The 27,707-nt window shown below is 37.8% G+C and overlaps 1 long non-coding RNA gene and 1 other non-coding gene across 3 annotated transcripts in view; one reads left to right on the forward strand and one right to left on the reverse strand.

The window, feature by feature from the left end:
- Nucleotides 1-213: 213 nt before the first annotated feature.
- Nucleotides 214-433, forward strand: LOC112437328 (small nucleolar RNA U3). The gene has a single exon (XR_003025953.1). It is a non-coding gene; the product is annotated as a small nucleolar RNA U3 (small nucleolar RNA).
- A 3,830-nt stretch (nt 434-4,263) lies between these two features.
- LOC100986771 (uncharacterized) overlaps nt 4,264-27,707 on the reverse strand; it is a 30,289-nt gene continuing 6,845 nt past the window's right edge. Inside the window, exons 4-7 of one of the 2 annotated variants that reach the window (XR_008621133.2) lie at nt 23,921-27,407; nt 19,214-19,358; nt 16,310-16,405; nt 4,264-14,190 (exon numbers count right to left, since the gene is read on the reverse strand). This is a non-coding gene — a long non-coding RNA (uncharacterized LOC100986771). Of the gene's footprint in view, nt 14,191-14,367; nt 16,406-19,213; nt 19,359-23,920; nt 27,408-27,707 lie in introns of those variants that run through there. The other variant, XR_008621132.2, reaches the window with a different exon arrangement.

Here is a 27,707-nt window from a genome sequence, read left to right on the forward strand (position 1 = left end):
GCCAGGTGTGGTGGCGGGTGCCTGTAATCCCCGCTAATCGGGAGGCTGAGGCTGAAGGATCTCTGGAACCTGGGAGGTGGAAGTTGCAGTAAGTGGGGATTGCGCCACTGTACTCCAGCCCGGGTACAGAGAAAGGAAAGGAGAGGAGAGGAGAGGAGAAAAAAGGGGAGGGGAGGGGAGGGGAGGGACAAATAATGATAAAAAGAAAAATTCAAGACGATACTTTCAAGAATCATGATCATTCTATACAGTTCATTACTAGAAAAGTTTCTCTAAACATGTAGAGCGCTGGAAGCCATGAGGAGGAGTCTTAGTGTTGTCGCCTGAGCATGAAGCAGACTCTTGTTGCTTCACTGCAACCACCATGTACCATTGATGATGGTTCTTCTCTTCCTCCAGGAGAGTAAGAGGGAAAGAATTCAGTCTGAGTGGTTTCCCTTCTTGTTAAAAAAGAAAAAAAAATTCACCGGGAAGTTATAACTATTTAAAACACGTATGTATTTAATAAATAGCTTCAAAGTATATAAAGTAAAAAATTGACAGAATTACAAAAAGAAATTGAAAAAGCCATAAACATGATAGAAGATTTTAACACACTTTTCTCAGTAATTCAGGAAAATAAAAATTAGGTAAAATGTAGAAGATGTGAACAACCCAATAATTAGAGTATATGCTTTACAAACACACAATTGTAACCAAAAAAAGTGTCACAAAGCAAACTTCTATACATATCAAAATATAAGCATCAAAAAACTCAAAAACAAAAAAGACCCATGTTCTCTGATTATTAGTTTGAACTTGATAACAATAACAAAATCCTATACATGAAGAAACACTTCAAAAAAATGAATATTCAAATAAATCTAAGAGTACAGAAAGGTACACAACATCATTCCAAATCAGGGAAATGCAAATTAAAACCAAAGTAATATCTTAATACTAGTACATACCCCCGAGAATGACTAACATTAAAAAGAGTGACATTACAAGGGTGGGCAAGGTTGTGGAAGAATTCTTCCCCTCATGTATCGCTGGCACGAGTGTAATTGATACAATGATTTTGGAAAACTGTTTGGCAAGACCATAGTTCCCTACCCATGGTTTTGTTTTCCACAGTTTCAGCTATCTATAGTCAGCCACAGTTTGAAAATGTTAAGATATTTTGACAGAGACAGAGAGGGGCCATATTTACATAACTTTTATTACAGTATATTGTTATAATTGTTCTATTATTAGGTATTGTTGTTAATATCTTACTATGCCTAATTTATAAATTAAACTTTTTCATAGGACTGTATGGGAAGAAACATAGCATATATAGAGTTCAGTACTATCTGGGGTTCCAGGTATCTATTGGGGGTCTTGGAACATGTTCTCTATGGATAAAGGGGGACCAGTGTATTACTAAAGCTACACACATGCCTATCATTTAGCCCAACCATTCCACTCTTAAGTATTTACCTAAGAGAAATGAGTGCATATTTTCACTATAAAGCTTGTATAAGAATGTTTGTGGCAGCTTTATTTATAACAGCTCCAAACAGGAAACAATTCAAATGTCCATTAACAGGAGAATGGATGAATTTTGTTATATTTAAACAATGGAATATTATAGGGCAATAAAAAAGAATGACTTACTGGTACACAGAACAGCACTGCTGAATCTCACAAATGTTATGTTGAGCAAAAGAAGCTAAACGCTTTACACACACACTATTTGATTCCATTTATAAGAATTTTAGGAATAGACAAAACTATCTACAGAGATAGAATTCAGAATAGTAGGAGGTAAGGTACTAATTAAGAAAGGTGCAAAAAAAAAAAAAAAAACCTTAAAAATAATGCCACATTTTCTGTGGTATGAATACTTAACATGAGATCTTTCCTCTAAAATTTTCAAGAGTGCAATACAGTATTATTTTTGTTAACTATAGATACAATGTTTTACAGCAGATCTCTAGAACTTACTCATCTTGCTTAACTGAAACTCTCAGCCCATTGATTAGCAACTCCACCACCTTCTCCTCTCCCCCTACACCCTGGCAACCACCATTCTACTCTTTGATTCTATAAATTTTACTATTTTAGGTACCTCATGTAACTGGACTCACGCAGCATGTATCCTTCTGTGACTGGCTTATTTCACTTAGCATAATGTGGGAATGCAAAATGGCACAGCTGCTAAGGAAAACAGTATGGAATTTCCTCAAAAGATTAAAAATATATCTTCCATATGATCAAACAATCTCATTTCTGGGTATATATCCAAAAGAATTGAAATGAGGATCTCAAAGAGATATCTGCACTCCCTTGTTCATTGAAGCATTATTCATAATAGCTAAGATACATAAACAACCTAAATGTCCATCAGCAGAAAAATGGATAAAGAAAATGTGGTATATGCATATAATGGAATATTATCCTGCCTTTAAAAAGAAGTAAATTCTGCAACATGTGACACCATGGATAAACCTTCAGGATATTATGCTAAGGAACCTTCTGAGTAGTAGAAATGTTCTAAGTCTTTATCTGTTTGGTAGATGGCTCTCTGTATCTATGTATTTGTCTATATAATGTATTATCATAACGTATAATATATGTAAAAATGTATTGAGTTGTACACTTAAGCTTGATGCTCTTTCCTTACATATGTTATGCCTTTATTTAAAAGAATATGAAGAAGTCATAAATTTGAAAATTAAAGAAATTGAACCAGCTATTTAAAATTTGCTTATGCAGAAAAACAGGTTCAGGCAAAATTCTACCAAAGAAAAACACACTTCAATTATTATGCAAAACAGTAGTTCTTAACTTATTTTATGGGTCTAATATCATTTTAGTACCAAAGCTAGATTAGAAGAGTATGAGAAGGGAAATTATGGGCCTGTTTTATTGATTAACATAGATGGAAAATGTCTAAATACAATTTTAGCATATTAAATGCAGTGGAGGAAAAAAGACACTATAAACAACTTGAGTCTATCCCCAGAAGTGTAAGGATGATTTAACTTTTGAAAATTAATATATTTCACCATATTAACAAAATAAAGTTCCAGAAATCTGCATAAAAGTCTTCTTGAGTTTTTCGCTATATACCATTTTGTTTATCTATATAGGATGATAATTCATGAGGCTAGGCAAAGAGCAAATACAAGGAAGTTGTAAGCTGAACAATTCACAGAGCCCCCAGAAGGCTGGGAGACCACAGAGTTCTGGCTAGTCACAGTGGAGAGGACTTTTTGAACACCTAGGTCATTCAGTAGAGTCTGCAGAAAGATCATTCCTTAGCAGTAGGGCTAAGTTAGCCTCAGATCAAGGGATGCTCTAGACCTACCCTAACAAAGCTAAAAACCAAGACTCAAGAGGATCAAGCTGGTCTACAAGTAACTAATGACCTGCAAAAATAAGCACACTATTCTTTAAAGAAAAACATAAAAATTGAGATGTTCAATGGTATAACACTCACAATATCTAGCAACCAATAAAAAAAAAACTAGACACAAAAATAAACAGAAAAATATGCCACAAAGCCAAGAGAACATCAATTCAATAAAAAAACAACTCAGCAATGACAGAGATGATGGCATTAGCAAACAAGATCTTAAAAACAGCTTTATACGTATGTACAAGGATTTAAAGGAAAACATGAACATAATGAGACAATGAAAGATTTTTAAAGTAGAAATTTCTAGGGCTGAAAAATGCAATTTCTGAAATGAGAAATTCACTAGATGAACTTAATAACTGATTATACACTCTAGAAAAAAACATCGGTAAGCTTGAAAAGGTAGAAAAGAAATTATCGAAACTAAAGCACAGAGTAAAAAAAGTTGAAAAATTTAAACAGAACTTCAATAACTTGTGAGACAATTTTAAGTGGTCTAACATATGATTAATTGGAGATCCCAAAGAGGAGAATGTGGGAAAGCAGAAAAAAAAAACTCATGAACATTTTCCAAATTTGATGAAAATTGTAAACTTAGAGATAAAAAAGCCCAATAAATCCAAAGTAGAATGAAAAAAAAATTACACCAAGGCATATTATGATGATAAACTGAGACCTGTCCTACATTAATGATTGTTTTTATGATACTACTCTGGACTTAAAATTAGGGCCAGATGTCCACAAAAACTCTTGTACACAAATGTTCATAGAAGCTTTATTCTTTTTCTTTTCCCTTCCTTCCTTCTTTTCTCTTTTTTCTTTTCTTTCCTTCCTTCCTTCCATCTTTCTCCCTTCCCTTACCTTCCCTCCCGTCCCCCCTCCCCTCCCCCTCCCGTCCCCCTCCCCCCACCCCTCCCCCTCCCCCTCCCCTCCCCTCCCCTCCCCTCCCCTTCCCTTCCTTTCTTTCGTTTTTCCTTTTTTTGTTTTTAAGACAGGGTCTCATTCTGCCACTCAGGCTGGAGTACAGTGTCACATTCTCGGTTCACTGCAATGTCCACATCCCAGACTCAAAAGAACTTCCTGCCTCCGCATCCTGAGTAGTTGGGACTACAGGTGTGCACCACAACGTCCGGCTACTTTTTGCATTTTTTTTGTAGAGATAGGAGTCTTGCCATGTTTCCCAGGCTAGTCTCAAACTCCTAGACTCAAGTGATCTGCCTGCCTTGGCCTCCTAAATACTGGGATTTAAATGTGTGTGCCACCGCACCTGGCCAGAAGCTTTATTCTTAATAGCCCTAAACTAAAAACAATCAAATTTGCATCAACAATTAAATGGATAAACAAATAGCATTTTGGATACTATTCAGTAGTGAATAGTACTCAGAAATAAGAAAGAATGAACTCATTCATTGACAATGGATAAATCTAAAAAATATTTTGCTAAGCAAAGAAGCCAGAAACAAGAGAATAAACACTGTATGATTCCACTTCTATGAAATTACAGAGGAGACAAAACAAATCCAAAATGGCAAAAAGAAGACCAGTGTTTTTCTGTGGCTGGGGTGGAGGTTGGGACTGCCTACAAATAAGCATGAAAGAATTGTTCTGTATGTCTTGATTAAAGTGGTGATTATATTGGTATATACCTTTGTCAAAACTCATCAAAATGTACACTTAAAATTTTATTGTATAAAAATTATACTCCAACAATGTTCATTTAAAATTTAAAAACATTACAAATTTTATAGCAACAGAAATATAAAGAAACTGTAAATTATTCAAACATGCAAACTCCTATGGAGAAAATTATAATTTATTATTGAGGACATGTAGGAGGAAGACCTAAATAAATTTAAAAATATATTATGTTCGTAGATAAGCAGACTAAATATCAGAAAAATGTCAACTAGTTCGCAAATAAGCCAAAAATTCAAAGAGCAAAGGGCCAAATATAGCCGGTAAAATCTTCAAGAATGATAATTATCTTTGAAGGCTGTTGGGAAAGACTAGAAATGATGTGATAACTAAATGACAAAAGCTTAAAGACATTTATATACCATCACAAAAATAATCTCATGGGTATTTTTAAGATAAAAAATAATTTGATTCTGTTTATTTAAAAAGCAACACCAGGAAATTAATGTATTTGTCATGGTAAATTAGTATCCTCCCCATCAACTAATTAGGCTATTTTAACAGTAAGACCAATTACAGTGATAAGTTCTTCATAAGAAAAAAGCATAATTTTTTTAAACACTAGTCAGAGTCCTGATGTGTTAGTCTTAAAGGTTTCCCCAACCTTTTTTTTTTTTAAGACAGGGTCTCGCTCTGCTGCCCAGACTGGATTGCAGTGTTGCAATCACAGCCCACTGTATCCTCGACCTTCTCAGGGCAAAAAGTTTTTTTAATCTTACAAGGTCAAATTGTCTTTAATTGGAGCATAAATATATTATGAGAAATCCAATTCATGTTGAAAGTGTTACTGTCAGTAAGATTTTATCTATTACAAACGATATAATAAATATGAATAGGAATGGGAAAATAAAAAATAAAAAATGTTCACTTGGTAACATGAAGACATAGTATTTTTTTCCTCTTTATATTTCTGACATTCCTGTCATAATGTTGGTTCTACAACTTGTTTCAATTAGAGTCAATACAAGGCAAAGCTGATTTCATCAACTGTTGCTAACCATTTTCTAGCTTCTTAACCTAATATAATTTGATGACAGGTTCAGAGTAAATGAGGAAACTAATGCCTGCCTCTATCTTTCCTCTTTCCCAACATCTCACCACAGCCACCTGTTGCAGTCAGTGGAATTCCCACTGATAAGTACCTTAATCAGCTTTGAGCTCTCATATGCTCAGCATCAGTTATCAGTAATAGGGAATCACAGAAAATGAGATCTGCACAATAATAAGTATTATCAGGAAAAAGTAAGACATTATCCTTTCTCTGAACCACAGCATGATGTCATAATTCATCTGAACCAGGAACACTTTCTTGCAGTGCCGTCGTTGTGCCTTGGTAAGATAGATATGTTGAAGCTTGAGAAAGATTCAGTGGGGGTGTCACAGAATGATAATATGTGAAGATCTAAGAGTAGGCTCTACCTAATTTGCTATAAGGAATGTAGGTATTATGAAATAGATTAATTAATTAGGTAAGTGTATTGGAGGTAATATTCTGAAATAGTCTGCTTTTTTCTTTTACTTTTCTAAGTTCATGACCTCCTTTCTGATTGACCCAAGGAAACCCCTAGTAAGGAAGAAGTCAAGAGGTCAGGTGGTTGTAAAAGAGAATTAGGATAATTACAAAAGGATCCAAAATGTACAGATCCTGACATTTTAAATGTAGTTTTGTATCAATGAAATATCAATTTGAAAATGTCCATAAAATAGTCTTATAATGGTCATAAAAAGCCATTTTCTTGAGAGAGGAATGTCTAGATTATTCTTTTTTCTCTTATTTTTTTCAAGAACCAAGCCTAGAGCACCTGCTCAAGTTATTTTCCCTTTTTCTCCCAGAGAATATTTCTTCTCCCTGTAAGGCTTAGGTAGAAGAAAGATACGACACAGTGAAAGGGAGCAATCTACTCCTTTTAGACCCAGGGTATTATGGAAGAAATTAGGAAGATGGAAAGGGTGGAGAAGGGGAAGGAAAGTACCTCAATGGTCCCTTTCTCCATACTTCATCCCCAACTTGGAGGTGACCCTTCAGAGAAAGTTGTCTTTTGGTATATATACAGATACATTGAAGAAAATACCAGAAGGAGAATGGTCCTATGCCAACATGAGATACTTAACAAGCCAGAATGTGTAGCTGGCCACCAGATGGTTTATTTCGCCCTTCCAAGTCCCTCTAAGTTCCTAAGTGGCATGAATACAGTGGACCTTCCAAGGTCCATTCCGAACAGGATGGTGTGACTCCATGGCAAAGGCAGACCATCTGGCCTAGAGGCTGACTGGACGGAGCCTCTGGCAGTGGCAGTGCCTGAGGAGTCAGCAAGGGCTGAGAAAGGACATGCAGGTCAGAATGCACCACTGGGCGCCAATAAATCAGAGAGAACCCACCGTATGTATTATACCAGCTGTAGACTTCAGCCACCGAAAGCCAACACAGTGAGTGGCAGCCTAGATGGACAAGTGACAATGAAATAAAAAGCCTTATCCTCTACCCCTCCTACAAGAATTCAAAAGTTTCTTGAGATGTCATGTTGGAGAGGAGATGGTCAGAAGGGTGGGAGACCAAAATTTCTGAGAAATAAGCATTTTTCCTCTGGATATTAAGGACTATCTAATGACCCCTATTGGCTCAGATTAAGAGAGAAACCAGAATGGACTTCAAGTTAGCATGACAAGAGCAAAAATAAGGAAACTGTATTTTCTCTGCCCATTTGAATTTTGTTCTTTCCCATTATTAGGATAAATCTAAAAATGATTGTTTGGAGAGAGTAAATGATATTAGTTTGCAAAATCATGCAGTCTTGGTAGAGGAAACAACTTTTTAATGAAAATTGCAATTCCAGGATTAGGAGGTACCCCTTAAAGTTTGGAAAACTTAGTTTGGAGATAAATAAGAGGAAAGAGTAATTTTATATAATCATTACCTGAAGTTATGGTGAAGGCTGAAAGTACAATAATTGAAGAGAAGTTTAGATAAATTAGCAGATGCTGTAAGTCTCAAATATGTTAGTAAAAACAAAACAAATGAACAAACAAACAAAACCTAAGGCCTTTGGAAGGCATGCTGTTTAAATAAGCATTATTTGTTACTACTGCAGAGATCAACTGAGTTAGCCATTGGTGTGATCCAGAGTAAACCCAAAGCCACTAACCAGAGTAGTGGGTCTCATGTTTTGTGCATCTATATATATTATAGCATCATATATATGAATAAACATATATCAATAAAAACAACATATAAAAAAGCTCTGATATACTATTGGTATATCATGGTAGGTTAGGGCAAGTTTGAAGAGGTTGCTTGGAGAAATAAGTGAAAAAATATTGAAAGAAGTAAAGTAAGTAGTTGCATAGAGAAAAGTGAGAAGATCTGAAAAGTAGATATTTGCAAGATGTATACAAGGGACAAATAGAAGTCTTTATAAAAGTGGTGGCAAGAAGAAGCAGCTGTTAAAGGATCATTATTGCACAATAACAACAACAAAACTTTTACATAGTGCTAGGTACTAGTCTCAGCAATCTACATACATCAATTCATTTGAGCCCCTCCAAAGCCCTTCGAAGTAGCTACTATTATTCCTGGTATACCTGCTTTACAGATAAGGAAAGTGAAACATAAAGAAGTTATAAGGCCGGGTGCAGTGGCTCATCCCTGTAATCCCAGCACTTTGGGAGGCCAAGGCTGGATCACCTGAGGTCAGGAGTTTGAGACCAGCCTGGCCAACATGGTGAAACCCCATCTCTACTAAAAATACAAAAATTAGCTGGGCATGGTGGCATGCACCTGTAATCCCAGCTACTTGGGAGGCTGAGGCAGGAGAATCACTTGAACCCGGGAGGCAGAGGTTGTAGTGAGCCAAGATTGTGCCACTACACTCCAGCCTGGGCGACAAGGGTGAAAAAAAAAAAAAAGGAGGTTATAAAATTTGCCCACAGTCATGCATCAGTGCCAGGATTCCAGCACAGGCTCACTAGCTCCTGAGTACATGTTATTTTTGTAACTTCTACAATTTTATACCATTCTAAAAATCAAAAAGAATTTAGATATTCAAGCAATAAACAATTTGGATTTGGGGCAATAGCACTTACAACCAGTTTTTGAAAACTTTATGCCCAAATGTAAAAGTAATTTCATTTTTTCCTGTTGAGATAAATAAGCACTAAAATTCCATTTTGACCTAAATTAATAAGAAGGAATTCCATTTTAGGAATTTATATCAAAGATATAGAACACATATGCATGAAGACATATATACGAGCATATTTATTATAGTGTTTGTGTTCATAAAACACAAAATATCAATCTAAATGTTTAGCAATAGAAGACCAATTAAGTAAATTATGTTTTATGCACAATGAAATAGATTACCTCTTTCGAAAGAATGGATAGAAATCTATAGGTGTTGATGGATGGAAGGATCTCCAACATATATCCTTAACTGCAAAAAGCATGGAGCAGAAGCGTGTATAGCAGATGTCTTCCAGTTGCTTACCGTTTCTCTGCTCTGTTCTTTGCTGGTGGAGACCAACCTATATGGACTATACCACTGGGCTTTTAGATCCCATGGCTGCTGGTTGGATTTGGCCACTGGGAACCCCTGCATGGCACCAGAGGAGAGGAGCATGAGGTCACAGCATTCATTCCCTTTTGGCCTTAGGCTAACTGTATCACTACTCCTCTCCTACACGACTTCTTCCTTCCAAGTTCAGGTAACAATAGCCATCACATTCCTCATTTCTTTGAGCCTATAGATGTGACAGCTCCACTGATACTACCTTGGGTTACTAAACTATCTCCTTGTGGTTCCCCTATATAATAATTCATATGTTCGCTGATAATTTCTTTATTTGTAAACTGTTCTCCAATTTTCCAAGTTTGAATGTTCTTTCTGCTTCCTATTATGACCCAGTTATGCTACTATGTTAATACGAAAAAGAATGACCAAGTGTGGTGGCTCATGCTGGTAATCCTAGCATTTTGGGGGGCCAAGGTGGAGGACTGAGACCAGACTGGACAACCCTGTCTCTACAAAAAAAAAAAAATTAAAAAATTAGCTGGATGTGGTGGCCTGCCATCCCAGCTACTCCGGAGGAGTGAGGAGTGATCACTGCACTCCATCCTGGGGAACAGAGTGAGAGCCTATCCCAAAAAAGAAAAAAAAGAAAAAAAGAAAAGAAAAAAGAAAAAGAATGGTGGATATATAGAAATAGACACTCAAATATTCAGATAATACACTTAGAATGGTGTGCTGAAAATGCTAACAATAACTGTCAGGGAAAGGAAATCCACTGGGGGCTGGGAATGGAAGGCTTATCTTCATTGTATATCTTTTTGTATTGTTTGAGTTTCTTACCATGTCAATATATTAGCCATTAAGGAAAATAATAAAATAAAATGTTGTAAAAATAATCCAAACTTTACCTTCAAGACAGGAAAAAATTTAATGCAGAAACTGTGTCATAAAGCCCAAAGTCTAGTTTAGAGAATATATGTAGATGAGAATTTAGTGCCTGTAAGGTCCATGAAATTGAGTTGCACATGACTAGACATATGTTCTACTCAAATATTATTTTTCAGATATCTTATAGGATCTAATATGTATAGCACTATACATATTAACATATATTCTGTATTTTGTAATTATTTGTCATTGTTACTATTTTTATTTAGGTTTAAATTACAAATATGATTCACAGGCTAGTCACAATCTTCATTTGGACTAAATGTGACAAGTATTCAAGTTTACCTTTGGCTTTATGAAGTGAATCTCACTAGCAATAATGAGTGAATAAAGTCTTACCTTTCCATTACATCTTGAATCAACAGTTTTGCAAGCAATGAATGCAAAAATTAAGTTGTCTTTTTTTGGCAACAATTTAGCAAAGGCATATGTTCCGAAGTCAAATGACTTCGCTTCAAGTTGAAATCAAGAAATGTTTTGAAGCATATTCATTTGATAATAATTTGCTTCAAAATAAGCATCATGCTTCTTTTTAATGCGACCCACTTCCTTAACATGTGACTCAACAATATGGTAAATGAAAAAACAAAGTGCTCTCAAAAACAGCCTCCAAATACATTCCAGTTCATGGGATTTGGGTGCCTGTGTTTCTTTGTTATTTAGGTCCCCACTTTATAGCTGTCTATGCAAACCCCACCATTTTCTTCTTTGTTGCAATGATGACAAACGCTCTGAGAAAGAGGAGCTGGGCCTCTGCCAAGAACCTACTCTCCACTTCAGCATGTTTCAGCTTTCAAGACCTGATTGTTTTCTCCTTTCTCCCAGGGACTACTAGTTACCTCATTACCAGGAAGAATGACCCTTTGACAAGCACAACTGCAATCCAGAATCTCCACCAAATTGTAACCTTAGAGATGCCGATGGCATCAAAAAACGAATCAAGATCGGAAGGTCAGAAAGACAAATGCATTAGTACATCTATAGCCTACAAGTTATTTGGCAGTTTTCTTGGCTTGCAAAAACCCATTTATAAAGTTTCTTTTGACGTATTTATTGCCTTTTTGCTTACAATCTTTAGACTGCCAGGATTCTTAATGTATAGGGGATTCCAGTGTTTGAGATTACTGCCTGGATTTGCAATCCATTTCATAAAATGTTGAACGAGAAACAACAGCTTCCTCCCTCTTCAAACAATCAGTATTACTATCTTACTCAGTTTTTACTACAGCAGAATACCAGTGAGATCAGCCATTTGCTAAAAAATATTTCATAAAACAGCTCAAACTAAAAATGAAGTCAGATAAAAAGTAAACTAAAATAAATGGTGAGCTTGCTATTTAAGCTGCTTAACAACTTGAATTAATCTAACTTTAAACTTCCTCTTGCTATTATCTTAAGTTGATTGAATGTACTAGTTAGAGTTTTCTAAGATCCAGATAGACCAGTAACTAATTGCTTAATTTCTTCAAAGCAACTTGAACTTTTAATAAATAATCGTAATAAGTTACAGCAACCATTTATTCTCTGCTATATGCTAGATATTTTACTTGAATTATTTTTAATCTTTACTGTAACACATCTAGGCAAAATATTAATATACCTATTTTACAAAAAAGGAAACACACTCAGCAATTTTTAGGGACCCAGGAGCCAGAATTCCATTTCTTCCAATTTCCTTCAATGTGTTCACGATGTATCAAGTAACTCGTTCTTTTAGTCAAGCAACCATTTTAGCTGATTTAGTCACTGATTCAACTAATAACATTTACTCATTGTCTTAGATTTGGGAGGCATAGCTTGACAGCTGCAAGGATTATGTTAAATGTCAGTGAAATAATGGAATGTGGATTGGCTCATTTCATCTTAAAGATCCTGCTCACAGGGCACCAAACATTAAACTAGTTTTAATAATTAAATTGATAGACATTTCCTGGAGCAAGAAGCTGTGGCTACATTCTCTAAGTTTGTTGGGTAATACAAAACATTGTGTGGGTGTGCAAAAATCAAGCACACACTGCTAATGAAATCATTATGATCAAGGCTGAAGAGGCTTCACAAAAGAAAAACAAAGCGTCGTTGAGTTACTGATCTGTCCAAGAACAGGTTGAACCAAAGTGGGGTGACCATTCTGTGACCTTACTTACTGTACCTTTCGTTGACTACGAGTAGATAGACCAAAAAGCTACCCTGTGTTGAAGATGACATTCCTTGTCCCCATTTCCTAATGGCAAAATTTTTCACTCAAGTCATAGAACAAGAAGTCTAATGTTACCATTTAGGAATGGCATATCTCTTTAAGCACTTCTCAGTGGCTTTTATGGCAATGAAGAAACCAAACAGCATATTTTCCTTGCCATCTTATGTGCTGTTTTTAGTCTTTATCTGGCAGCATGCCTAGAGTATAAGGGTTTGTCTCTAGATAGATCTTTAAGTCTTTCTCCTTGCCATTTACCATCACTCAAATACTCTCATTATCAGTGGATATCTTAAACTCTGGGTTACACCTCCTTTTTATTCTACTTCCAGAAGTAGAGCTTCTAAAACTGGTGCTTCTATTAATTATACCACTCAGCTGATCATTTGTCTGTCCCTAAGATGGAGTTGAAAAGACAACAGTTTTGGAAAGAAAAGAAAAGGTAAATAATCCAAAGATAGTTTTTATGTACAAAACAGCATTACCTCTACTTAATATATCATAAAATTTAATGCTCTACAAAGGAGTCTAAGTTCCTAAAAGTAAAATTATTTGCACATTTCAATATTAGATTCCCTATTTTGCTTACACAATTTTACACAGGCCTCTCAGATAGTTGCAGTGTCTTTAATCTCATGTTTTCCTTCATGATACTCTCTCTAACGAACATCCCATAAGTTTCTCACTCTGCAATATTTCCATTTCTAGTTCTTCCAGTTTTTCTAAGGCATAAGTATAGAAAAAAATGCTTAAAGGAAACTTAATAAAAGTTACCATATTTCTGTTAAGTTTCCTGACATGTTAATGTATATATGGGGAAATAATTTATATAGATGAAAGGGAGAAATCATATATTTCCATTATCCTTGACAGTATCATGAAGGGCTTCAAGAAGTAAGTGGCATTTGAGTTGACTCTTAAACTTGGTTCAGTGGTGGACCAAGACATTCCTTGTTTAATAATAAGATGAGTAAAGTCACGAGAGAAGAAAAGTGAATGGGTTATCAGTGGCCTGCTGAGTTCTCCGGTGGGATTTGAGTATCAGTGTATCTGATATAACTATATCTGATATAACTCACATTTTTGCTCAAACAAGCCTTAATCAACTAATCAATGCCTTGGTAAGATGGCATAATTCATCCAGTCTCTCCATCCAGTCTCACTCTTACATGTGCTGCCTGAGCTGCTACAGCTTTACAGCCACAAATCAGTCACTATGTTGATATTCAACCACAGAACTTTCCAAAGTAAACCTAAATGAAAAGGTGAGCTGCCTCACTTTCTTCTAGTCTAGAAAGAGAGTTGGCCTTAGACACAAACACCTGGAGGCTAAGTGGCTGGCAGCCAGGAAGAGATGGCAGGAGTGGAGACAGACGTCATCTGGGATGCCCATTCTGGGATTCACCCATGACAGTTCCCACTGCTTTTTCTTTTTCTAGCTCCTCCTCCTTCTTGTTCTCTCCCTAAGAGAAGAAAAAAGATTAAAGAAGATATTTGTCCATCTGAAAATAAACTAGCTTTTTCTCTCCGCTACTGCTCCTACAGAGGTTCTGTAGGACACAGAAGCCAACTGCATCTAGTTTGATGGAATGTTATGCTGCTGAGCACACAGAGGAATATATTACAGAAAAATTCATTCTGCATGGTAAGAACTGGCCATGGGCTGTGTCCATTGAAGTGATGTGTCATAAATCTAGTGGCATGTGGCATTTCACATCATGGAATACTCCCCACATCATTGCCAGAATTTCTGGTGCAGCTAGCTTGAATATTTCCTGTCTACTCCATTCCTTCTTCTAATGCCTGGTGACTGAAATGAGGTTCTCTATCACCTCTTACTTGAAACACTGCAAGAATATCTCAACTGATGATGATGGTGATGATGATAGTTAACTTTCGTTGAGAGCTTTCGATGGGTCAGGCTTTTTTTCTTTTCTGCACATTCTTCTTTTAAGAACTTTTACTTTGAAATAATTACAAATGTACAAAAAAGTTGCAAGAAGTATGCAGAACTCCTGTACAACTTTTTTTCTCAGATTCACCAATTTTTACATAAGTTTGCAATATTTGCTTTAGTATTCTCGCTCTCTTCTTCTCCATATTTTTCCTAAGCAATTAAGAGAGTTAGTTGTATAGATAATGCTACTTTACTCATTTACCTTTCAGTGTATATTTTCTTCAGTGTATATATGTAGTACAGTCACCAATTTGAGAAAATTAACATTGATACTTTTTCTAATCTCAAGTCCATATTCGAATTTCATCTATTTCCCTGATAATGTCCTTTATAGCAAATTTGTCCACTACAGAATCCAGACTAGGATCATAAATCACAGTTTTCATGTCTCTTTGGTCTTCTTTAAGGTGGAATCTTTACTTGGCCTTTCCTTTGAAGCATACAGGCCAGATATTTTATAGACTGTCTCTCAATATGGATTTGTGTGATGTGTCACGTGACTACATTCAGGTTGTGCGTTTAGGGCTGGAGGACCAAGAAGTGAGAATGTGTTCTTTTCACAGTGTCACATTGGAGGCACATCGTCTTTATTGGTGATGTTAGTTTAGATCACTTGGATAAGGTATTGTCTGTTTTCTTCTCTGCATAGTTAATTTTTTCCTACTGTAATAAATAATCTATGATGAGATACTGCAATATCATATAAATATCCTGTTCTTCATCAACTTTGCTCCACTAAATTTAGCATCCATTGACGATTCATGCCTGAATCAATTTCTTTCTGTGATGTTGCAAAATGAGGATTTTCTTTTTTTCTTTTCTTTTCTTTTCTTTTCTTTTCTTTTCTTTTTTTGAGACAGGGTCTCGCTCTGTCACCCAGACTGGAGTGCAGTGGCACAAACATGGCTCACTGCAGCCTTGACCTCCTGGGCTCAAACTATCCTCCCTGCTCAGACTCCTGAGTAGCTGGGACTACATGTGCGCCCAGCTAATTTTTTTTTTTTTTTTTTGAGACAGAGTATCACTCTGTCAGCCAGGCTGGAGTGCACTGACAAGATCTCGGCTCACTGAAACCTCCACCTCCCAAGCTCAAGCAATTCTTTGACCTCAGCTTCCTGAGCAGCTGGGATTACAGGCATGTGCCACCACACCCAGCTAATTTTCTTGTATTTTTAGTAGAGGCAGGGGTTTCACCATGTTGGCCAGGCTGGTCTTGAACTCCTGACCTCAGGTAATCCACCCGCCTCAGCCTCCCAAAGTGCTGGGATTACAGGCATGAGCCACCGTGCCCGGCCACATCCCGCTAATTTTGTGTGTGTGTGTGTGTTTCTTGGTTTTTTTTTTTTTTTTTTTTTTTCTCGCAGAGACAGGGTTTCACCATGTTGCCCAGGCTCGGGAAATGGTGATTTTTTAAAACTTCATTATTCCCTCTATATTAGCTGGCTTACTACTGTAAAAGCAAGAGCTTTCTCTTCTTATTTATTTATCTATTTATTATTATAGACTCACGGATTCCTGTTCTTTTTTTTTTTTTTTTTTTTGGATTCCTGTTCTATTCAGTAGACAACAATCCATTACTTCCTTATTTATTTTGATGGAAGCCTCTTCAAGCTGGCTTCATGTACCTTTTGACAGGCCTTCATATTTTTGGGAGCACTTCCTCACTTTCAGGCACTGAAGATATTCCGAGCTCATAACTTTTCCTGCTCCAGCCATGAAATCTGTAGGGTATATTTTAAACATTTTATAAATAAATAATTTCCCAATAAACCTACAGGATACGTACTATTAGCATTCCCATTATACAGATGAAGGGATTAAGACACAGAAAGGTTAAATAAATACTCCTAAGTCATAGCCTTATTAAATGGTGAAGTCAAATTGTTATTGCCTCCAATCTTGTGCCCACTCTCACTCCCCAGCCCCAGCCAAATTTATTCTCCACAAAGTTAACAGAATGATGGATCTCAAATGCAAACACTGAATCTCTACCACGCAGCAATACCTTAGTACCTGGTATTCACGCATTAACTACCTGTTGAAGTGAATTGGCTTAAACTGACAAAGAACTAATGAATAAATCATATTCCCACTTTCTCCTTTGCCATCTTTCAGTTATCTGGCCCAAGGATCATAAAAGAAATTCCTAGAATGAAATGGGAAGAGAAAGTGAGGATGTTGTCATACCTTTTAGGACTGATGTAAAGATCCCTCTTTTGATATCTATCACTATGGCCAATCTGGATCTACCTATGCCCTCTGCATAGAAGAGGAAGCTTCCACCTCTCCATCTGAAATACTGATGTAACAATCTCTCATTATACTCTCCTACATTCTCCTAACTCTGAGAACCTTTAGCTTCTTTTCTCCAAGAAAATATATAGCCCTTGTGTCCCTAAATTTACACTCAGCCTGTCACCCACTTTGTGTCTTCATTTTCTTCTTTATCTAACTTAGACCCAATGGTTTATTAGCTCAAATACTCCCAAACATGTAGTCTTAACTTCCAAACTCTTGTTACCCTGCAAACTCTCAGATCTAGAAGAACCCAAGCATCTCACTCCCTCACTGAAATTGCTGAGCACTTCTGGAGAAAATTACACAATGATATGGATGGTTGGCACCACAAATCTCCCTTGGCAAGGTTCAGCAATCTTATGACCTGATCTTGATCAGCTCCCTCTCCTATTCCCCTCAACAATGATTTTAAGCTTTTGCCTCTCTCTTTATGTCCTTTCCCTACCATCCCCTTTCTCTGAGTGCCTCCTACAACTGGGAGAAAATCCAGTTTATCAAGCAGCATCCACATTATTTTCTCAGCCCCACACCACCATTTAATCCATATGTATGCCTGCCTTTACTTTCCTCTTTATGTCTCATTGAGGAGGTGACTTTTAACTTTTATAGAACTTAGCTTATGCTCTAAATCCCAGCCTCTACTACAACCCTCTAATATTCTTTCATTAATTTCTTTTCTCTTTTTCTATATCGTTAATCTCCATTAATTTATGTCTTCTATTTTATTGCTTTATCTTTAAATATATAAGCTCAGTTATTTCATCTTAGAAAGCAAAACATGCCCTGATCCTACATCTTCCCTTTATCTACTGTCATATTGCTTTTTTTCCATGACTAAGATTCTTGAAATTAGTTTACACCCACTGCCTTCACTTTCTCACCTCCCTTTTGTTCCTAACCCACTTCAATCTGCATCTACCCATGCCTTGCCACTGAAACTGCCTTCTCTGAAGTCATCCATGACCTCTTAGTTGCTAAATCCAATGGGCATTTTTCAGGCCTTATATTTTTTGACTTCTCCCTCCCTCCCTTCATCTTCTTTTACCTTCAAAAATATTGGTTAGACATTGGGGATACCATAGTGAACCCAAGATACCAGACCTTGTCACCATGGAACACATAGTCTAGCTGGGGAAACAGACATTAAACCAATCATGACATAATTAACTATTAATGAAGTATAACTGTGATAATGATGCAAAGAAAATTTAAATGTTATTATGAGAATAGAGAATGTAGCTTAATCTAGAGGGGAAATGGTCAAGAAAAATTCTCCTGCAGAAGTGGCATTTAAACTGAGATCTGAGAAATGAATAGCAGTTAGCTAAGTTACAGATGGGGGACAGTGGAGGAAAGAAGAACCTTCCAGACCGAGGAAACAGAATGTGCAAAAGCTCTGAGGTAGGACGAGGCTATACTATTTGAGCAATGTAATGGTGGACAACATGACTGGATTAAAGAGAATAAGGGGATTCCAGATGGGGCTGAAGATCGGGGGACAGAAGTGAAATCAGTCAAGGCCTTAGAACATTTTAAGAAATGTGGACTTTATCCTAAGAATGGTGGTGGGTTTCCATCAAAGGATTTTGAATAGGAATATGAAGAGATCAGATTTGGCTCCAGAACCCCCAATGGTGAAGTCCAAATAAAACTAGGGTGGTGGCAGCGGAAACAGAGAGAAACACATGGGTTAAAGATGCATTTAGGGGCATAATTATTAGGCCTTGGAAATTTATTGGATTTGATACCCCTTGTGGAGGCATTGGGGATGAAGAAAAGAAAAATAAATATCAAGGATAAAACCCAATCTCTAGCACAAGCAACTGGGTGGATGGTAATACCATTTACCAAGACAGTGAACACAGGAGAAGGTGTTTCCTCCGGGGTGAAGATCACGAGTTTAGGGTGCCTCTTGACCTATAGAGATGTCTACTGGAGAACTGAATGTATAGATCTAAAGCTCAAATGTAGGTTCTAGGCCAAAAATAGAAAACTGGGGAATCGTCAGCCAATGAAGGGTAACTGAAGCCAAAGGACTCTATAAGACTGACTGTGGAGAAATGGAAGAGTGAAGAGGGAGAAGCCACATGTCTACTCAGTCACACATACCCTCTGACCTCCAGCCGGGCTTAACTACCAGTTTTCTGTATGGCCTTATCTTTCTCTCTTTTTTGTTTGTTTGTTTGTTTCTTTACACATACTATTTCTTCCTGTCATGCCTTTCTCCTCACCTCTGCCTTAATTCTTATTTATTCCTCAAGACAGTTCAGGTGCCAATTCCTCTACAAAGCTTTTCCTTCTCTTCCCCTGGTCACGTAGTTGCCTCCCATTCATCAGATGTTGCTTCTATCAGGTCTTATAATTCCCCAAAGATATCTGTAAAATAGCAGTTATTACACTGTAATGTAATGTTAGGCACCCTGCTAGACTGTAAATGTCTTGAACACAGAACTCTACTTATATCTCATTGAGTCTCAGGGCCTAGCACAGGGCCAGGCACATAATATTTCTCAATGTGTACTTGAAAGGAAGCAAAAAGATTCTTCTAGGAAAAGTTTCCTATGTGAGTCATAGAATTCCTGACTATTAAAGCCAGAATGGACCTTGGATATTTTCTACTCCAACCTATTTTGCAGGTGAGGAAACTGAGGCCCAATTACAGAGCTAATAAATGGGAAACAATATTTAGAATCCAGTTTTCCTGGCTCTCAGCATAGTGGTCTTCCCATTACCTAATAACCAACAAACCCATTGAGTAAGCTATTTACTCAATGACTTGCCCATGAAAATGTATGCTGTGTGGATCTTTTTCAAACGTGGAATATTAAATGAAAACTATACAGATGCGAATATATAAGCAATTGAAGTGACCTACACAATATAGAACAAATGGAGAATCTAAACTAACAGAAGTGTTGAATTCTTATATGATTAATAAAAGTAGAAGATGTTAAAATTTTATGAATTGTTCACATGAGGTGCTGTCTAAGCTTAGGGGTAGGGGTGGTATAGGATGTTAACTATCCCATTAACAATAATAACTGGTATTTATTGACTGCTCACCATGAGCCAAGTACTAGGATAAATTTCATCATTCATTAATTCCTTTGGTGAGCATGTGAAAGCCCTGTGAGAAGTTTGGAAGTGTGAGTTTGCCTAGGGTCGTGTAGCTGATGAGAGGCTGAGCCAGCATTGCGATCCAGGCAGTCTGACTGTAAAGTGATGTGTGAAGCTGCTGAGCTCTCCTGCCTTCATTATTTAAACCTGTGTGTACTCCCTCCACTTAGGCAGCTCTGGTTGCCACCTTCTTCTCTTTGCCAGTCTCTTTTAAAAAGGTTAAAAGGGGAAGAGTTGTCCAAAGTCATCCCTAGTTGACAGAAAATAAGTGAAATAAACTATTCTCTCTTTCCCAACCATCTACTTGGATCTGAAAAAAAAATTTAAATGAGAAGATAAAAATGTGTTACACATTCATAAGCTAGGTTCCATTATATTTGCTTTTTTATTAAAAAAAAGAATATATCATGGTGCCCTTTCTATTTGTCTGTGTTTCCCTGTAGTTTTTGGTGTTGGTGCTCTTGGATTATAAACTCTAGATGGCAGTGATTAAGTTAAAGTTTTGTGCGGTCTCTGGACAATGGTATGTATATTGCATAATACATAATAAACACTATTTGTAATTATAATAAGGGTGAGTCTGGAAGAGGTAAACAAGGGTATAAAATTCATCTTCCGTATGGTTATTATTCCATTTATATGAGAAGTCCACTAAATTCACTGAACCATATCAGGCCACATCTGTTTGAAAACCTACCAGTTTTTACGAACATTAAATAAAACTGGTTAGACTTAATGACCATTTATCATATTCATACAAAAATCATGAAATGGAAACTTAGCAGAGAGGAGGCCGCTGATAAAGAAAAAAAGTTTTAAACACCAACAGGTTTGATATATTATTTTTTATATTTAAAAAAATCAAGTATCGGCTATTTTTGCTCCAGAACTTTCTGTAATTGGCGGGTCTTTTACTTTTGCTGTTGTTTTCTTTCTTGCCTGAGTATTAACCTAAGTAGCATAGATTCAGAAAACATGCCCAAAATATTTATACATGTATTTTCTCACGAAAGTTAGATATTTGAACCTTAAGAGAAATAGCTTGGATGAAAAATTTTACCACAGGGAGAAACAGCGAACAGCCTTAAACAGAATCAAGATAAAGCTGGGGGAGGTGTTGGTTGAGAAGAGGGGGAGGTGACAGGAAATGAAAAAAGTTCTCCCAGTTTCATTTTATAGGTGAAGTAGATTCTACTTGGATTAGACCTTCTAAGTGACTATGACAGAGGGTAAAGAGAGGTGGAAAGGAAACTTTGAGTGACGTTTCTGACAGCAGGCTACAGAAATAACAATTTGACAGAAGGGGCCATCATAAATATAAGAACATCTCAGGCATGAATAGGACTTCTTAATGTAAAAAATATGGAGCATGTGTAGGATTCAATTTGGGGTGAAGAGAAGAGCCAGGTGGGAAGGTTACCTAGAAGCCAGCTATTAGTGTTGAAGTCAAGGAACTCTGGTATCCATTTAAATATTCCTGGTGAACATTTTTTGGAGATTTTGAAGTATCTTTCTCAGTTATTCCTATTTATATCTAGTTCTAGCTTGATTGACTGAGCTGACATGTAACCAATAAATAGAGAAGTTTGGTATTTCTATAAACACAAAGTTTGTTTTTGTGCCAATACTGGCATCTATTTATCCTGCAGGTAGAGGATAGATCTCGTTTTTGCCTAATTAAAACAGACATCACAGATCAAGAACAGATCTTCATGTCAGCAAACAGACCAATCACTCTCTTCTTGTTATTTAATAAGAGTTTCATTATCAATGTGCTGGAAGGAAAAATATTAGTAAAAATTCTGCATATAGTATTATAAATACTACTGTGTTATAGAGGGCAGAAAATGGGAAAGCATCATATAATAAGAAAAATTGGCCTGAAGTTAAAAGCTTTGGGATGTTGTCAAAAACCAGAGCTAACTAGTTTTATGAATTGGACTAGTCAGTTGCCATCATTAGGCCTCCAATTCTTTGCTGGAATGATAAGAGAAGTTGTCCAAATTATTCCTAAAGTCCACCATTCAGCTCTGAAACTCATGACAAGTAAATATTCTATTTTGAATTTTCATTAGGTTAAGGATTTAACAATAAGCTGAAACAGGATGACTAACCCATAACATGTTCCAGAAAAATATGAAATGACATGTTGAAGAGCATTTAAATTGAACAAAACAGATTTGTGTGTGTGCCACTATTGATATACAAATGTTGAATGTGTTTTACTGTATCTACTGAATGTGATTGATAGGAGAGGCATCAATTTCAAGGTTTGTGAATTTAAGTAAATTGTTGTCAGTGGTATAGCTTCTTAAAAAAAATTATATCTTTACAGTGAACAGACAAATTGAGACAGGATATACATAAAGCATCAATTTAGCACAAATATCCACTTACAATTGTGAAATATATATATATATGTAGTTGGGAGTTTTTCAGAAAATTTGAGGAGCATTTTTTAAATTGCTTATGCTTTTTAGAATGCTTAGCATTTCTGTTTTGAAAACAACTTGTCTTCCTTTTCAAAATGTATGTGCGAAGCTGGCTCTGATGTCAGAATGAACCATTTTCACAGGATTGGGTCAGCTCCCACTCAACATTTCTTTTACAGAAAAGAAGCCGGTGATGAGGCAGTATTTGAGCTCGTTAAATCTCAAACCCCCAGCGTCTTTTCCAAAGCACTACAAAACTCTTACATGTATAATCACGAGGAGGAAAAGAAGAGAATATAGTTTGTCTTTAACTAAATTATTAAATCCTTGTTTTGACCCTTTCCTTTCTACCTTGATGCTTTCTGCCTCCACCTTTCATTTAAATTTCCTCACTTTGGGATGAAAAAGCATGAGTAAGTGTGGTGCATAAAAAGGAAAACAAGCAAATAAATAGAAAACTTGTCTTTTCATCTCTCCCATTGCTGCTTTCTTTTCCCTCTCATTTCTCTCTGCATCGAACTTCAATTGTGTCTATTTAAATCCTTCCTATACCCAGGATATTTTAGGTTTCCAATATTTTTAAACGGAATAAAAATAGTTTTAAAAATGTTAAATGCATGTCACAAATATTTTACAGAAAAACTTGCTTTGAAACATAAGTGAATATCAAGTCGGGAAAATAAAAATTTTCTTCACAAAATCTATAAGTGTCTTCCTTCACTTTAAAAGGTTTTTAAAGCTTATGAAGGAAGCCACTGGAAGCAAGTTCATGTTTAGCAAGACTAGCCAAAAAAAGAAAAAGAAAAGAAAAAGAAAGAAAATAAACTGATTTAATGGGAGCCCACCCTGGGTCTAATTTCAAAGTTTCCATTTATGTCATGTCAGATTTGGGGAGACTGAACCCTCATTGAATGCACTGGGCTGACTCTCTCCCATGCCTGATACCCAGGGTTCATGACTGCAGTTCCTGGCACAGTCATAAATGTTCATACCTAGACTAATAATTTGCAAGCCAAATTCATTTGGCTTTTTTCACCCCATCAATCTTATAATTAATAAGGGTGGTGCTCTTGTTTCACTTTCCTCCAAAAGAAAAGATAAATGAAATAAAGAGTCATCCTGTAAATTTAAATAGGAGTGCCTCTCACTGATTAAAAGCTGATGCTATCATATAATGGTGGAAGGGGAGGCTTCAGCTATTTCTCTCACTGGTGGCTGGGGCGAGGTGAGGAGGTGATGATGGATAATGCAAAGGAAGCATTTCCAGATGTGGCAGCATGAGCCTTAATCTGAAGAGTTTGGTTATCTATTAAATAATGCATAGGAGAATGTTGAGATATTATGTTAGAAAAGAGTTGTAGGATATATATTTACAAATTGCACTCTTACCTAGTATTTTGATAGACGGACACTGAATGTAGCTGGACATTGAATGTAGCATGCCAATATCCAGAGAATTGGATTCTGAACAGCCTGCAGCTTCTGCCTGCAGTTTAGAAATTTAGACATATTTTAGAAAATTGTTAAAATTTGCTGATCTTTGCGTCTTCAAAGTAACTGCCTTTGAATTAGTATGATAGCTGTGTTCCTAAATCTAATTGGAAAGACATGGTTTCCTCAAAAACATTAAAGGAGGTATATATATATCACAAAATAATTTTACAAATAAATCACAGTACATACGACACAATGTAAATTGTCTGCTCCTATTGGATTTTCTAAGATCTTTTATAGCAAAGCAGGAGAATCAAATTGAACATAATTTTGAAATAAAATTTTGATAATTGAGTTAAGCAGCTTGATCTTGTCAATCACCTGTGACCTTAATCTATTTACACTTCATTTAAACATTCAAAAAGTCCCAAGGCTCATGGATAAGCTTCAAAGTATGAACAACGGTCTTCACTCTGTTTTGGTGGGCAATATCAACCCTTTTGAGCAGATTATTTAATCTGTTTTAAAATTAAGAGACCTGGATAAATAAAGAAGCAGGAAAAGCTTAACTCTGCAGTTAGGTATTCACTTCTAACTTCTTTGAGGGTAACTTACTTTAAAGATGTGATTATCTGTTATTTTTGTGTATTGGTTAGTTAGCTTTAAGAACTCTTGATACTTGAGCTATTCCTGAGACCCACCTAATTTATGTAAAGGCAATGGAAGGGGATACTGGGCACTCTTCATATTCTTTATCTTTAAAGCTTGTATTTAATTGTTTCATTCTTTAAAAACCGACTGTGTTCAGGGCAGTCCCTCTTTAAACATGTCTAAGTGCATTTGCAGAAAAGATATATTTTACTTCTTAATTCTATGTGAATGCAATTACACATGTGATTTACTGCAAAAAAAAAAAAAAGAAAAGAAAAGAAAGAAAGAAAGAAAGAAGGAAAAAGAAAAACTGCTTTCCTCCGCTGACCTTTAAAAGAGGAGGGTAAATGAGAGAGAAGCAATATTGACTGACTGGGCCTCCTAGTGTTTCCCCGACCTGGTCTAGTCAGCGGCTTCCGGGATGAGAATGGTCTGAGATCCTAGAGGCCGTGGTGATCTGGGTAAGTGGCACAGGTGGGGACCCCAAGGCGCCTTTACAAGGAGTTCTCAGCTGGTGGGGGAGCTCCGTCCAGGTTTCTTGTAGAGGTGTGGAGGGGGCTAGGAGGGAACTATCTTGTCCTCACCCTCTGTCAAACCCTTCTCAACTTTGCTTGGCTGAGGGGGATCATCTTGGAAAACTCACGGTTAGGTAATAAAGTCTCTTTCCTCTCCTACTACTTTTCAAAAGCAAAATTAGACCCACTTAGAGCTTGTGGGTGTTTCTGGGTCCTTGCTATTGATCTCCCGGGTCACCAAAACAACTCAGCAGCTCCTGCAGGTGTGTCCTCCGAAGGCATGGGAAGAGAGATCTAGGAATGGCAGAGGCGCAGTGGGAGAGAAAGAGAGAGAGGGGAGAGGGGAGAGAGGAGAGAGGAGAGAGACTGGCTCTGTCACCCTTTCTCCTGCATTCTAAATCTGGCTTGAGAGAGAGGAGAGAGAGAGGACAGAGGAGAGAGACTGGCTCTGACAGTCACTCGTTCTCCTGCATTCCAAATCTGCTTTTGGAGCCAGAGGCAGCCCTCCATCCTGGTGCCACCCAAATGCTAGACTGCTAGATTGGGCTGGGCCTGAGCACTGCCGAGCGAGCTTCTCTGCGGGCTGAGCGCTTCAGGAGTTCGACGCGGCCGTCCTCGGCGCAGACTTTCTCGCCGGCGGACGTGGGCTCTGGTGCAGTCACACTGTGGCGGCTCGGAGGCGCCCGCCCTACGCTGCTTCTCCAGGTCCTGAGAGTCGTGGGGTCCTGAAGACTGGATCTCTTCCTAACTCCATTCCCAAAAGCCCGCGAAGAGCGTGGGGGAGGGGAAAAGTGAAAAGCACCCTTCACCTCACCCAACCCCCACACCCTCTGTGAGAGGTGGCGCTGCAAGGCCCACAGCCGGGAGGAGCCTTGCTCCCTGGCCTGCTGCACCCCAGCTTCCTGTCTCGGGGGAGCCAGCTGTGCTCCTCCTCAGCCGGTGGGGGCGGGGGGGAACCGAGGGGGGTTTGCAAATGGATTTTTGCTTGTTTTAACGTTCTTCCCTTTTTTGTGTGAATCCAGCTGCTGTGGGGGCGGGCGCGGGCGGCGGGGTAGGAAGGACTGGGATAGGATCGGGTCAGGGAAGAGGAGACAGCAATTACAGAGCTTTGTGGATGTTTGTGGGCATACGTGCCTAGGTCACCGCATGCGTGTGTGTGTGTGTGTGTGTGTCTGTGCGTGTGTGTGATGGGGTGGGGGAGAAAGAAAGAGAATGTACAAAGCTAAGGAACCCTAGACCAAATCAGTTTGTGGAGCTCAGAGACACGCATCAAACCCAGCTACTGTCGCCTCACCTAGGGGTCTGGAATAGACACACCTATTGCTTGGGGTTCATTTAACCCTTTTTGTGCCTCAGTCCCAAGAACTTTCTTTGTTTTCCGGCACCGGGGAGAGAGGCTGTCGGGAAGAGTGGGGCTGGAGTGGCCGGGCAGAAGTTCACACTAGAGAGCTGGGCTTAGGGGTGCCGGGCTCTAGGGTGCTGGCTCAGCTGCCAGTGCTCACTCCTCTGGCCAGGCGGCCTGCCCTGTCTCCAACTCTTTCGTCCAGGTGAGAATGAAGGGCTTTCTTTGCATCGATTTGGGTTTTCTGTAAGAAGGGAAATTATGAGTTGTGATATTTTTATTTTTTAAAATGACGCCTGCTTGAGATTCTGTTCACCTGGCAAAGTGGAGAGTTTGAAGCTGAGAAGAGTTTGAACAAATGAAGCTGAGAAGACTTTGGACAACGCCAAATAAATATTGTGAATGATAACTTGTGTTAAGGCTAAAACTTTTGCACAGTGATGGGCACTGGCTCATTACTGGGATAGAAATAGCCCTCACAATACATTGTCTATGTGTGTACACAGCGTCCTCAGTATCTTCAACATCCCAATTCTCTTGGGTTTCAAAAAGTGATTGGGCTGACACAGTCCAAGAGCCTACTTCTGTGTGTGTTTCAGAGAAATAACTTTGGATTAAATGGATCAGCATGAAATACACAAAGACAAGCAAAATAGAGGAGGGGGAGAGGAAATTAACATTAATTCTGAGAGAGGTGAGGAGAAAGGGGAACAGGGAGAAAGAGAGGGAGAGGAGGAGCAGGAGGGAGGGAGGAAGAGAGAGATTTTTCACACGTGCAGACCAAGGGCTTTGAAGCCTTCGACCCTGACCCCCAAACCCAAGTGCATCTCACAAAACAGGTTCGGCTCATATTTCAGGCGGTCTCCTGGCCAGGCGTCCGCGGTCCCCGGGGCCTTAATTCACTCCTGCCCTCTCTGCACAATGACTTTCGAACCTGGGAAAATAATTGCATTAGAGCAGATTACTTATCCGTCTTTTTCTGTTCGACAGAAGTCTATTAAACTCAACACAGCCATTACCAGCTGAGCTCTAGAGCGCGCCTTCATTAAGAAAATTAAAATCATACTTTTGAACCTAAGCAACGCCTGCTCAGGTCTCAGGAGTCCGCGTCAAATCCCTGTATTTTCGAGAACTCGATTTTTCCGCGAATCAATGTCTGCTTTTTGGATACCGTAGATCAGGGTGTAAAGATTGAGTGTGATGACAATTTCTCGGAAGATAGGGACGTCTGAGC

This window comes from Pan paniscus, chromosome 16 (genome assembly GCF_029289425.2).
Source record: "Pan paniscus chromosome 16, NHGRI_mPanPan1-v2.0_pri, whole genome shotgun sequence".
Lineage (NCBI taxonomy): Eukaryota > Metazoa > Chordata > Mammalia > Primates > Hominidae > Pan > Pan paniscus.